Source organism: Poecilia formosa, unplaced genomic scaffold (assembly GCF_000485575.1).
Source record: "Poecilia formosa unplaced genomic scaffold, Poecilia_formosa-5.1.2 Scaffold170, whole genome shotgun sequence".
In the NCBI taxonomy this organism is placed as follows: domain Eukaryota; kingdom Metazoa; phylum Chordata; class Actinopteri; order Cyprinodontiformes; family Poeciliidae; genus Poecilia; species Poecilia formosa.
The window spans coordinates 385,136-399,223 of NW_006800109.1; the positions used below are offsets into that span (position 1 = coordinate 385,136).

The following is a 14,088-nucleotide window of genomic DNA, read 5'->3' on the forward strand; positions in this document are numbered from 1 at the left end:
TATATCTTCCAAAAAACCCAAATCTTTTTGATAAGAAACTTTTCCAGGAACTTTTTCTTTACTTTCTTTCAGGTTGTCAGAGGAAATCACGTCCAGCTTTGTTAAAGGTGACTTACGCAACCAAGATGGATGACATCATCATGGCGTTCCATCAGAGAAGGCGACTCCCCATGGAGAGATCAGCGACTTACGAGGCTGATTAAGGAGGACAAAGTGTCTAAAACCCGAACATTGATTACAAAATGTCAAGTTTAGGTTCCTGCGTCATGTGTTCCACACGTACAGGAATCGCTGAGTTACATAATTATACTTTTACTGGATAGCTGTATGGTTATAATTTCAATAAAATAAATATTCAACTTGACATTTTAAATAATCGGACAGATTTAAATCAATTTGAATGTTATTCTGAGACTTTGAGAAGAAAAACTTCTGCTTATTTTATAATAAAATTACTAAAGTAAAATATTTACTTTTATGGGTAAAAATACTCTTAAAAGTACATATTTTCAAAAAGTTACTCAAGTAAATGTAATTAGCTACGACTCGACTATGATTCTGGGTAAAAACAACCAGAACAAACGTTTGTTTAGTGCTAATGGGAGAAATCCTTCAACCGCTAAAATTTGACGCTTCTCCATTTTTGTTTACATTTTGTGAAGAAGGAAGTTGCATTCGGTGTCTTCTTCAGGCCATTTCCTTTACTGCTGCGCCCCCACAGGCGAGGAGGGGAACTGGTTCCTCAAAGGTTTTGGTTGGTTTGACTCCGTGCCATGGCCGGTCCGAACCTTTTTGCGCCTTATTTCCACATCAGCTGCCGCAGCGAACTACACCAAGATATTGACCTATTTGTGTAACAACTAAAAAAAACAATATGGAAATCACTTTTTCATGTGTGGGGGGTCTTAAACAGTGGCATAATTCACACACAACTTGGGCCAGCTACTTAAAAGTGAACCACAGCAGCTGGAAATGTAACAAATATTACGACTTTGATCCCCAAAAGACCCGAATCTCCTGGACTATCATATGTGATTCTGTTCCCTCCGGCGGAGAGGTGAGCTCCAGACAAACATTTTGGGGGCTGAATGAGGAGGGATCCGGAGCCAAAAGGTGTGTGTTGCTTGGGTTGATAGTGTGACACATGCCCTGATACCCTGAACTGCATTCCTGGTGCAGGAGGCCTCCAGCATGGGGGCTGCTGCTGTATCCCTGCCTGCCTGATTTAATCACATTTAAAGGAGGCTGCAAGCCGCGGAGCTGGATTACAGGAATTCCCGGATGGGATTCTGGCTCTCACATGGCAGGACACACTAGTTGCTCACATTTCAATCGATCTGGTGGAGTTGAAATCTTTGGAGCTTTCACCAGAGTTGTTTAATATGTAGAGTATTTATCTTTCTGAGGACGTTTTGTTTCAAGAGAAATATCTGTTCTTTCTGGACTTTCATTTTCACAAATGCTTTGTTACATCCATGATGAAAAAATTATGAAGGAAAAAGTCCACAGTTCACACGAAAAGTGTTTCATAGTGACTGTGATTCAGCGTTCAGTTGGATGCAACCAAAGCAAAGCAGCAGCAGAAGAAGAACAGACCTGAGAAAAACAACATGGATGGAGACTTTAACCTGAGTGATGTCACAAACAGAGGAACACGTTCAAACATTCTCCATTTAAAAAATCCTTCCATGATGTCGGCTCAAACTTTGATCAGTGACGAAAGCACTGAGTTTGGTGCAATCTGACTTTGGTTTGAAGAAAAACTTACAGTATCAGGATTTTAAAACATTTCTATAGAAAAAGTAATATATTTTTATGACTAGAACTTTTTAAGTATTTTAGACTTATCTTTTTTTTAAATGTTTTTCTTTTCTTTTTTCAAAATCTCTCTTTCTTACTGTTTATTCAATGTCACATGCTGTTCTTATTTTTTTCTTTAAATATGTAAAGCACCTTGAAATGCCTTGCTGCTGAAATGTGCTATACAAATAAAATTTGATTGATTGATTGATCTAAAGTCATTTTGTATTTTTGCAGGTGAACATTACACTGCAAAACCTTGCTGAAAAGTTACCTGAACGTTAGTTTTGTTTTATTTAAAGTATAATAAGATATTTGCACTAGAAACCAGACCAAATATACTTAAGATTTAGCATTTTCGCAGTGTACTTTTTACGTTTTGTACCTAAAGACATATCAAACATGTACTTTTTTACTTTTACTTCTGTAAAAGAGTTGACCATGTACTTTTACAAGATGTTTTTTTTATACAAGTATCTGTGCTGTGTGAAGTAGAAATTGTGAGAACTTTTGACTCTCCTGCTCATCCGCCTGTTTATCCGGCTCCGCTCCGCTTCCCAGCTGAATCCCGCTCCGGGTTTTCTCTCCAGCTTGTTCCCTACTTTGAAAGTAGGTCACTGTTTGCTTTGTATTATTCAGCAACTGGAATGATTGTGCAGTGAGGGTTCCTGACTGTGATCCTGGTGACATGCACGCAGCCAGGCAGCAGCTCGACGCCCTGCCCAAACTCTTCATATCTGCCATGGAAAGGAGAGGGGATTTTCCCCTTCAGCTCGGCTTCCTCATATCTCAACTGCAACCTCAGTGCCTGACAAACAGAGGCAGAAACAGAAGCAGAAGGTGTCAGAGTGCACGCCTGGGGTCATGAAAGGCTTAACCACTGCAGAGGTGAACAAATGCTGAGTTCAGTCTGAGTGTGTAGATCCAAAATATTTGCCCCGCTGCTTTTGATCCGACTGAATTCATGTTGAGTCCAGGCCGGGATCCGTACCTGGAATGCAGGGCTGTTGCATAACCCAGAGGACTTTGGATGACCCCTTGGTGATGCACTTTTCATCCTGTTGCTTTGATTCCACTTATTTATTCCAAAAAGGACACAATATGCAGTTTTGTCTGCAAAAAGACCAAATATTACCAAGTATTTTTGGTCTGGTTTTTAGTGCAAATAAATGAGTACACTTTAAGTAAGACAAAACTAATTTACAACTCTGCTTTTTTTAGTGATTTATTGGCCTCGACGTCATAAAATTGGCACTAAATTCTGATTTCAAGTTGAGAAAATATAACATTATTAGATATTTGAAGTATTCTGCAAAAACACTGAATCTTACCAAGTATGTGTCTAGTTTCTAGTGCAAACATCATTTACACTTCATAAAACAAAACTAACTTACAAGTAACTTTTCAGCAATAAATAAGACTTTGTTTTAAGTCAGTAATTCCAACAGTGCAAAAATCTTAGTTCACTTGAAATAAGACAAAAATAACTCGCAAGTAACTTTCCAGGAGCTTGTTTTACATAAATAAATCCTTAATATTGATAGAGTTGAAAAAAATGCTAGTTCCACAGCCAGATTAGTTCATTTATAATGCAGAAAAAGTATCATGTTTAAGTTAAATAATCTGCTAGTGGAGCTAGTACTTTTAAATCCACATCAAGAAATTATTGACTTGTAGGTTAGTTTGACTTATTTCTAGTGTAATAAGACATTTGAACAAGAAACTGGACAAATATACTTAAGATTTTGTGTTTTTGCAGTGTGGATCTCCATCAACTCTCTTTTCTCAGGGAAACGACGTGAAACCACATTCTGAACTGGGATGTCATCAACAAAGAACAAAGAATGAGTGGAAGATTTTCAAAAAGGCAACCGCAGCCTCCTGCTGCAGAAAAACACCTGAAACTCTGCTTGGTTTCCTAAATTCAGACAGAAAAATCTATTTAAATGTATCTGCGTACACACTGAGCTGCAATAATCCATGTAAATAATCAGTATCGTAATCAGTCTGAAATTTTGTTTGAAGGCACTAAATATATTTCTCCATATAAGTTTTAATTATCCTTGAAAACAAAGGTTATGCTATAATTTTTTTTGGGAAAACTTGTTTTTCGTCAAATTAATTAAGTGAAAAGAAACTTAAAAACAAACTACTACTGCAACAAGGAGGACAAGAAAAGAATAATATTTATTAAATTGGTGTTTAGTGGTGTGATGGAGATGAAAGAAAGGAAAACATTTTAAAGTTTCATTAAAAACGCCACCTTACGGAGCAGATCGCATTCCTGCTGTAAAAATAATAAATAAAATGATAAATAAAAAACTTCCACTTGTAGAAGACCAGGGAAAAATACCTGAGGAACACAGGGAGACAGACTGGAGCTAACAGAGAGATAATTTATGCTACGTTCACATAGCAGGTCTTGATGCTCAGTTCTGAGTTTCTGTTGAAATGAGATTTTTCATCTTTTACATGTTTTTCATTCATTCACAATAAAACATATTTTGTATTTTTAAGTTTCAAAGGTCATGAACTGCAGAGGGGTTTTCTATCACAAGACGAAAACATTCTGAAATGGAGAGTTTGTTACGCAACAGGGAGGAAGTTGATGAAGAACTGGGATGTGATGGACGGGAAGTAACTGGCGAAATGTCAGAAACACGGAAACAGAAATGAAATAAACCAGACGACCCGACATAAACGAGACACAGAAGCAACAGGGAAGTAAGACGTTATTCAGACTAAGATTGTTACTACAGGGAGCATAAAGACGCTTGAAAAACAAAGATCAGAAGAAGAACCACCTTGATGGGAGTGGCTGGTTCCTCTGGCTCGGTTGATATTTGGATCCAATCACTCACCCTTAAAAAAGTCTGAGTGGCACTGAGCTCATCGGAGGCGTGGAGCAAAAAACAAAAACACACTTTGCTGGAACTTTACACAAAAATTAGGAATAAATTAGATGTTTAGAAACACATATCTCAATCACATCTGGGAAGTTAATCCGATTTGGTTCTGCTCTGGACCAAAAAAAAAAAAATCCCTATTGAATTTTTTTTCTGTGTATTGTGTGTAGCCCAAGTATACTGGGGGGGAAAAAAGAAAAAAATTCAAATTTTTATCTCAGCATTCTGACTTTAATTTAAAATTTCAGATTTAATTTTCAAAGGATTCTGACTGTAATCTCAGGATTTAGACTTTAACCTCAGATTTCTGACTATTTTCTCAAAATCCTGACTTCATAGCAGATGGGCATTGTGATGTCATGGCATGACAAAACTGCCTCTGGCCAAAAACTGCTTAAATTCATCATGTTCCTCCAGAGAGTTTGTTGTCCTCCTCCACAACTCGCATCTTGGTCGTTGAAGCTGGTTCCTCCCATCAGCTTTAAAGTCAGAAATCTGAGAGTAAAGTCAGTTTTTTTCCCAAGTGGCACTAATCTTCTTCCATAAACAAGTCCACATAAGGTTATTGATATGAAATAGATATGAAGAAATGTTCAAAATATCTGGTTCTGCTCCAACTTGGCTACTTCTGGTTGTCTGGTTCTGTTTCTGCTTATGGACGGTGTTGAGTTGCCATCATCTGCAGGAAGATGCAACAAATCTGAAGGTTTTATTCAAAGAAACAACGGAAACTTTTGGACAAAGCTTTCACAAAACAAGAAGGGCAAAACTAAAGTTTTCCCCTCAGTTTTAGACATTTATAAAGCTGTATCCTGGGGACTAACCCCCCCAGGATAATTACATAGCCTTTTGTGTTTGTTGGCTCTCCTGTGGAACTTTGTCCAATCTGTTGAGCTCAAAATAGCCCCAGTTGAAAGACCGTAATTCCAGTTCCAGTCAAGGTGGGGCTCGCATTGCAGAATATTCCAGATTCTGGTTTTTCCACAACTTTAAGTTTCACTGCACATTGCTTAAGTATTCACACACTTTACATGTTTCACCTTTTGCCACCCCAAATATCTGGGCAATAAATCAAAGTAGAAGAAAAAGGACGCGTAGTTAAGAACATTTATTATAAATAAATATCAGAAAAGTGTTTAACTGAGAATCTCAGGTGATGTTCACAGATGTTCTTCACAAATTGTAGAAATGATAAATAAAACTTATTTTTAATCTTTTAGTTATTGGACTAACAATTTAGAGCAATCTGGGTGAAGAAAAGAAAAATGATAAATTCTCATATTGTAAATTAATTTAATGAATTTGACCAATTTGTAGCTCTATAGAAAAGGGAAGGTTTATAGAATATTTTTCTCCTTCCCGCTCCCTTTTCACTCTTGTAAAATAAATAATCTTAGAGTATCTTCATGAAGTGAAGATAAAATCTGTGCATAAACTGAATGATTGAATGTTTCCTGATTTCAGCATCATCGCTTAGAAAACTGCCATAGCTCCTTTTTAAACCCCATAGAAACCTCCTATAAACCACTGCACTGTAAAACAACGAGCCGCTTCAGCTAAAAATAGTCAAATTAAACGGAAAAGCGTTTGACTGCAATTAGGAGCCCAATCAAAACGCTTCACTAACATGCAGGATGAAAGGTACATTCTGTCTCCTTCCTTCTTCAAGATGGGAATTCATTATTTTTTCCAGCAGCTGCAGAAAATAGAAAATGTCTGCTGATGTGAAGCTGCTGATGTGAAGCTGCTTCCTGCTGTGATCCTGATGACCTTTTCATTTCCTTGTTAGGAGATTACCGACGATCCCAGGCAGGACTTCATCTGGCTCTCTTTTAGCCTCAAACTTTCTTCTTTCCTGACTTTTAAAAATGATTAAAATAAAGGCAGAGTAACAACCTGTGGATCTAGAGAAAGAACACGTTGAGCTGCTCTAAAACATTTCTGTGGTTTTATTTTTAACCTGAAGTGAAACGGCTCACCCAACAGGTTCAGGTGTGTCACAGAGAAATGCAAATAAAACATGACGAGCGTAAAACATAACTTCAGGTTTTTAGCTGAGATTGAAAGAAAAAAAACATTAATGGTTTGGTTTCACGCATTTGTTACTTTAAGGCAGAAATGGTTTAATTCTTTAATATTAGCCTCCAGATTATCCAAAATCCTACAGCAAGAGTTCTGATGAGACATAAAAACTATTTTTTTGATGTATTTTGTCTCTTATTGGTGTAGAAAAAAAACCCCTGACCTGTTTATTCTTTTTCCCAAAGCAGAAAGACGTTTATCTTCAAAATCTGAAGGAAAGAGCTTCAAAACCAACAAATTTCTCCATATTTTTATAGCACTTTGTCAAATTTGAACAAACAAAACAACATTTAACTTGTTAAGTCATTTAAAAGGGGCGGTATTGTGTATTTTCCAGGTAGAAAATAACATTTTATAATGCTATTAAGTAACTATGTTACCTTCAGTTGCTTTAAAATGACTTAAAATACATTTGACTTCACAATTGAAATTGGGTTTCTGTCTCTTTAAGAAGCTCCTACTCTTTAGCACATCGTCACAACAATGCGCCTCATTGTGCAGGTGTTTGCTGCCACTAGTCTAGAGGACCTGAATGGAAGTAGGTGGAGTTTTGTGAAAGCAAGTGTTTTGCTAGCCAAATGGTTGCCATGGAGATTAAATTACCCTCAAACATGCATGAAAGAATCAAAGCAACATTTTGAGTATGTTTTTGATGAGGGAATAAGATTATAACAAATAACACCGTCCCTTTAAGGCTCCGGCTGCTTCTTGGCAGCAGCAGGAGCTCAGGTGTTTTCAGCGGGAACATTCGGCCCACGCGGCCTTCGTTCTGAGACGCTCGGCTCACAGCTGAGGTTGTAACAGCTTCTGTTCTCTGTCTTGTTCTCCGCGGGGAACAACAGGAAATCATCCACGGCGTCCCGCAGAGCGGCGGCTCTGTCACACCGGCTCTGCTCAGGAGAGACGACTGTTTCTGATTCGTTAAGGTTTGAATCCACAGAGGAGGATTCTTCTCTTCTCTTCTCTCAAACACAAACATTACATTCATAATTCTATATCTTTGTAGTGTCTTGTTACTTTGTCTATTTTGACATTTAAGCTGTTTTTATTTTGCATATAGATGTCGTATATACATTAAATCAGACCAGCTAGAATTAATAAAATACCAGAATAATGTTTTAAAGTCTAACTAGTAGTTTACATTCATTTATTTAGAGTTTGATACAGTTACAATGTAAACTGCGTGACTTTAAATTGACATTTTCTGGATTTTCTTCTCACCAGAGTTTGCTGGGGTTTGGGCTCATTCCTCTCATGACTGGTTAAACTGGGTAAGACTGGCTCACAAACACTTAAATCTCCTCTGTTATTATGTTTACCTTGAAAAAGTAATCAGACTGATGACTGATTGATCCTTTAAATGCAATATTTATTTCTTGTTTCACAACTGGTGACTGAATAATGTACCCAACTGTCACTTTGTTTCTGAAATGAAGTATACAAATAAACTTTAATATTCACTTCTTACACCTTTTTATTCTTCTGTTTGCATCTCTGCTGCTTCTAGAAACAATCCAACTCTTTAAAAAACATTCAGTTTTTTTTTGGAGGTTGTCTAAAAAAACCTTCAAAATACGACCAGTATTATGGCAGTTGCCTAGCAACTGAGCCCAGCCCGTCACCTAGCAACCGAGGCAGAGTTCCAGCACATTTAGTCGGCTGGTGGTTCCGATCTGCTCTTTCTTCGTAAAACGTAAACAAAATTAGTGATGTTAGTTTTTAGCAGTTGTCGAATTTCTGTTTTGTTTTTGGCAAAAAAACCACAGGACATTTCTCTCGCTAGCGCTAAATCAGTTTTCAAATTTATTTAGGTATCAACTGAAAAAAGAAAGAAACAAATTTGGTCTTTATTTGAAAAATGCTTCCTGTATTTATCCAAGTTTGGCAAAATCACAATTTGGTTGTGGCAAAGTCACAGTATAGACGTGGATCTTGCAGGAGAAAGAAAAAAGTCTTTTTAACTAAAAACAAATACTTTGTGTTGTTGCCAATATTTTCTGTTGTAAAAATATTTTTAATCTAACTAAAAACAATTGTCCTAGTTAAAAAAAGTTTCCATTTAAATCTGAATTTTTGCTTATACTGTCTATCATGTGTTTCATTTCCTGTTTTTGCCACTAATAAATCCCACGAAGGCCATTTTCCTTTATTTTTATTTTTGAGTGGATCTTGTGAAATGGCTTTCAGCAAATTTTACATTTATGTAAGAAGATGAGAGAAGACACGAAGATTTCCTGGTGGAATATGTTTTATTTCAGACACACTCCTCCGTTTCCTGCTGAACAAAATCCTCCCACATTGCAGTGAATGAATGTAGCATCACTGGAAAAGACAAGAATAGTCGTTTTATTAAAGTGGAGCTGACCGAGCCGCTTGAGAAAAGCTGCTGAGTGAAAAACTCCTTTGTTGTTGTTAATTTATCCTGCAGGAAGCAGACAGAGAGCAGCCAGAGCGAGGTAAGCTGCCACCTAATTAAGAGGTGACTGACTCAGAGGCGTCTGATTGAAACTAGGTCGCGTCGACCAGAAGACGTTCAAGCTGCAGAACGAACTTCCTTCTGATCCTGGGAAATCAGCAGAGGCGATGTTGCTTAGTAACAGAAAAACATCACGTCTCTCTGCGGCTTTAAATGTGATGAATGTGACAAATAAAACCTCAACATGAAACTCTGATCTCCTCGTCTTTGTGTTTCCTCTCGCCTTGACCCGAACTCCTAAATATACCTTGTCATCACATTATTTTAGCTTCACACGCAATGACATGACAGCATTAAGGTCATTGTAGTCGACCAAAAAACTGACAATAATCTCAGAAATTTTTGTGAAAAATTTGAAAATTTCTGAGTTTCAGAATTCAAAAATTTGCAAGAAAAAAATTCAAAAATATTGAGATTAAAATAAACTTTTTTTTTTTTTAGAAAAAACAAGGACATTTCTGAGCTTCAAAAGTTGAAAATTTGCAAGAAAAAACTGAAATTTTGAGTTTAACCTCGGAAAATTTTTTGAGAAAACATGGAAACATGGACATTTGTAAGTTTCAAAAGTTGAAAAATTGCTTGAAAAAACAGGAGATTTTTAGATTTAAATCAGAAACGTTCCAGATAAAAACTTTTTTGAATTTCAAAGGTCAAACCTTTTGGACTTCTCACGCTCATTTTTTTAAGGAAAACATTTAATTTATCTTATTTTGTTGTCTTATAATAATCTATTGTGTTTTTTACTTATTTAGTTTAATTATACTGTCTATTTGTAATTATTAATTAATTATATTAATCACTGTGCAGATTTACAACAATATCAATAACTTCTATAGATATTTTATTGGCTGTATTTAGATTTTTTAATCACATCTTGTTAAAAGCTGCTTACTTTGAAGTTAACCAATTATTGAATAAAAATGAAATGCAAGGTTAGAAATTTGGAAGATTTGAACACTGTTGTTTTAAAATGATTCCTCAGGTGAAACTGTTTGCCTTTAATTCTGTTTTAATTTGCATAAATTGATTTAAAGTATTAATAGTTGAAATCTGAGGTAGAGTCTGTTTCAGCCTTGGAAGAATCTCTGGATGTTTAGATTAATATGCAGCTGCTTCTGTTGAAAGTTCACATGATGTTTTGAGCGGATTGGGTCACGTGTGTCTGTCATGGTTTTTGCGTCCAGTGAGGTTACAGGAACATTTCCTATAATCCCTCATTACTGGTGCAGTAACGTAGAACCAGCTGTCACTCTGCTGTGAAAACCAAACCGAAACTCAAAACCATATTTATGACTTTATTTGTGCAACTCTTTGTGAACTTTGTAGTTTTATTGACCTACAGAAACATCTGACATGCTCATTTACTGAGTAATCCTCCAATCAGCTCGTCAAACAAACTACAACCAGTCTGCTGAGTCCGGCCTCTCTCACACTGAAATATTGGGTTCTTTTAAGTTGTTGACCATTTTTGCTTTGCATCCACACAAAAACAGTTTTTAATGGACGATTTTAAGAATGAAAATAACTTCGTCCTGGTATCTTTGGCTAACGCTCATGCATTAACCAAACCTGGAACCTGAACTGAAACCTCAAATGCGTCACGCATAGCAAAAAATGACCGACTAGTTTTATAATCCGACACGAAGAATCTGAGCTTTCTTGTCACATAAAAGACTCTACTCGTGCTTATTGTTCATCGTTCTTGTTTTCTTGTTGTATTTACCACTAACTAATGTAGCAACTTCATATTTAGCGCCATCTACAGGTCTGGGGGAGTAAAAACAGCATCTTGGAACATTCTCTGTGGTTTTCGACCTTTGAAACGCTGCTCAGATTTCCAAAAGTTTTAAACTTTTCAAACTCAGAAATTTTCCATGTTTTTTCTAGAAAATGTTCTAGACTAATCTAAAAGATTTCTGAGTTTTTTTCTAGCATATTTTCAACTTTTCAAACTCAGAAATGTCCTTGTTTTTTCTCTAGACAATTTTGGAGATTAATTTCAAAATATCTAGATTTTTCTAGCAAATTTTATACATTTCAAACTTAGAAATTTCCTTATTTTTTCTAGAAAATTTCTGAGATTTATCTCAAAACCCGTTCAGGCTCTGATAACGGCGGGTTGATTTTACAGTCATAGCAACAGATGCTGTTTTCAGTCACAGAGAGCGGCCTGTGCTTCACTAAACTTAGCTGAATAAACTGGATTCTCTGTTTTCTGTGAATGAATAGATCCAATTAGCGGAAACCCAGTTAGCATGCTTGGCCCACGTTCACATTATATCAGAGCCTGCAGCATGGAAACTTCATGGACTCAACTGGAGTTCTGCCAGTGGTCAGATTAGTGAGAGCATGCAAACACAGTTAATCTTTAGTGTTCATTCATTACGTTTCGCAGCATCACACAAGGTTCTCTCCTCTGGATATGAGTGGACAACAGTGGAGAATGATTGTGTAACCTCTAGTGATCTGTCCAATCAGAGACGTGAGAGGCAAATCAGGCAAAACGCTGAAGAATTATCACAGTTTGCAAAGATGCAACTACAGGAACTAGTTGTATTATTTAGAAATAATTCAGTTCTCAGTCGGCCCAAAGCATATGGGAGTTAAGTGGCTGCTTAACTTGAGCACAAAGCTAGCATGATAAATATACTTAAATACCAGTGAATAACACAAACAAAATACTGTTACACATGGAAAAACAATTTCCATGTTATTTCCACAAATAGGTTGATTTCTTCCTGCTGCCGTTGCTGCAAATTTAGTATTTATTAGCTGATGCTAATTTAAAATAGTTAAAATAATAAAATAAAAATGTATTCATTTAGTTCTTGTAATGTTAAAATCAACAGCCATAATTACACTGGTATGATGTCAGCTAATTACAAATGATGCTAATGATAGCAGGTATGCTACACACAGAATCTGGTGTTGACACTTTGGTAGGGGGTCTCAAATGAAAACCTGCTTAGGGCCCCAAAGAGTCTTGGATCTGCCCTGATTCTGGCCTTTTACTGTCTGTTTTTCTCACCTGCATCATGGCGGTTCTGGCTGCTTCGTTCAAATTTCTCTCTGACATAATGTTGGCCACAGAAGAGCCCATTAATGGAGAACATGGACCACATAATGGTGCGTCCCCTGGTGTGTATAATTTCGGTCAGGAGGACAGAATGTGACGCTCCAGTTAGCGCCGCCGTGTCCCTCTCATTTCCCTCCGTAAAAGGTGTAGATCCCTGGTGAGAGGAGCAGAGAGACACAGAAAGCTTTCTTTATACAAGCAGGAATGTTTTAAACTGGGCTTTTCTTTCATGATCAATCAGCTTCACTTGATTACTTCTAAGTAACTCCAAACATGAGTTTGATCCAAAACTGTTAATTAAATTCCAGCTCAACCAGAAGTTTATGTGTGGGATTGAAATAAGATCCTTGAGTTGGCAAGTCTGAAAATGCGGCCTTTCATTTTGATGAATAAATGAGCTTCATAATCACCAGAACAACACAGTTTCAGTTTCACGTCTGAGCTGCATCCAGTCGGCCCGTCAGGCTTGAATCACGACCAGGCCGTTCCAACGCCAAAACCTGAAATGGAAATTCTCACTTTTGATCAAGTTTTTCTGTGTTCTGCAGGTCAGAAACATACGAGACGAGTTGGACCCCAGGTGGAAACAAAACGTTAAATCTGAGTTTAGAAAGGAAACGTGGAGCTAAACGTTATGAGCAAATAAAGTGTAAAGTGATACAATTCTCCTTGTTTAAGACCTGCAGCTCATAGAACGCTAAAAATTTAGTTTGACGCTAAATATTTACACTGTCATGAATTGTGGTTGTTTAATGTGCACTGTCCTAATAAATTAAATTAAATCCAGATATTTTCAGCTCTGCTGCTGCATCTTTATCTCCATTCTGCTCAGATTTATTCCAGATCTTCCTGCTGCTAAAGTGCTGGAACCATCGGGGTTGGATGGATGGATGGATGCATCCATGCATGCATGCGTCCTCTTGTTACTCTCACATCGCAGTCATACCTCCACTGAGGGATGCCTCGCTGCAGCGGCAGCAGCTTCACTGGACCGGGCGGGGAAATGGCGGCAGGCAGCGGCCGCTTAACGAGGCGTTCTGCTGGGTCCAGATTGTTTATGCTCCGTGTCATGGAAAAAATGAGGCCCAAATTAAATGGCTCTGCTCGGGCCGCGCGGATGCCCATGTTTCCCTGCAAGAGGCATGGAAGTGGAAACACAGGGAACCACAATAGCAACACAAAAAGGGAAAAGAATAAACAGCAGGCGGAACGTCAAAACAGAATCTAAAAATCGAGAAGAGAGAGAAAAACAAGATAGGTGGGGAGGCAGAGCTCATGTGTGGGGAAACGTGTCGGTCCACGCTGACAGCATGTGACTGAGCAGACAGCAGCGGTATGGAGAGTGTGTCTTTTTGTCTGTCTGCCCTTTTATGGCCAGTCCTCTGCAGACAGAACCATGAGCAGTGTGGATGAAATTCACCCAGAATGAAATCAAACCAGGTAACTTATATCCACCCAATCAGAGGAGACGATCTTGGCCGTTTACTTAATGTCTGCAGGCTGATGTTTTGGCTTTCCTTAAACCTGCACACTGACTCACACAGCAGGGAGGATTATATGACAGAAAAGACAGAAAGTAGGTGAACTAAAGGTGACCTATTATGAATCCGTGTACAGGTTAGGATAGATTTATGGTCTATACAAAATGTGTTCATTTCATTTTTGTGCCCCAAATCTTTCTTGGATAATGAGATTTCAGACTGCTCAGTTCACAATGAGCATCTGTCACTTTATATCCAAACAAACAC

The 14,088-nt window shown here is 37.5% G+C and overlaps 2 long non-coding RNA genes across 2 annotated transcripts; one reads left to right on the forward strand and one right to left on the reverse strand.

The window, feature by feature from the left end:
- Positions 1–8,011: 8,011 nt before the first annotated feature.
- On the forward strand, positions 8,012–9,457 carry LOC103146893 (uncharacterized). The gene is made up of 2 exons (XR_477193.2): positions 8,012–8,059; positions 9,217–9,457. It is a non-coding gene; the product is annotated as an uncharacterized LOC103146893 (long non-coding RNA).
- Positions 9,458–11,277: 1,820 nt separating this feature from the next.
- Positions 11,278–14,088, reverse strand: LOC107837726 (uncharacterized). The gene is made up of 3 exons (XR_001663769.1): positions 13,287–14,088; positions 12,751–12,840; positions 11,278–12,494 (listed from the first exon to the last, which is right to left on the reverse strand). It is a non-coding gene; the product is annotated as an uncharacterized LOC107837726 (long non-coding RNA).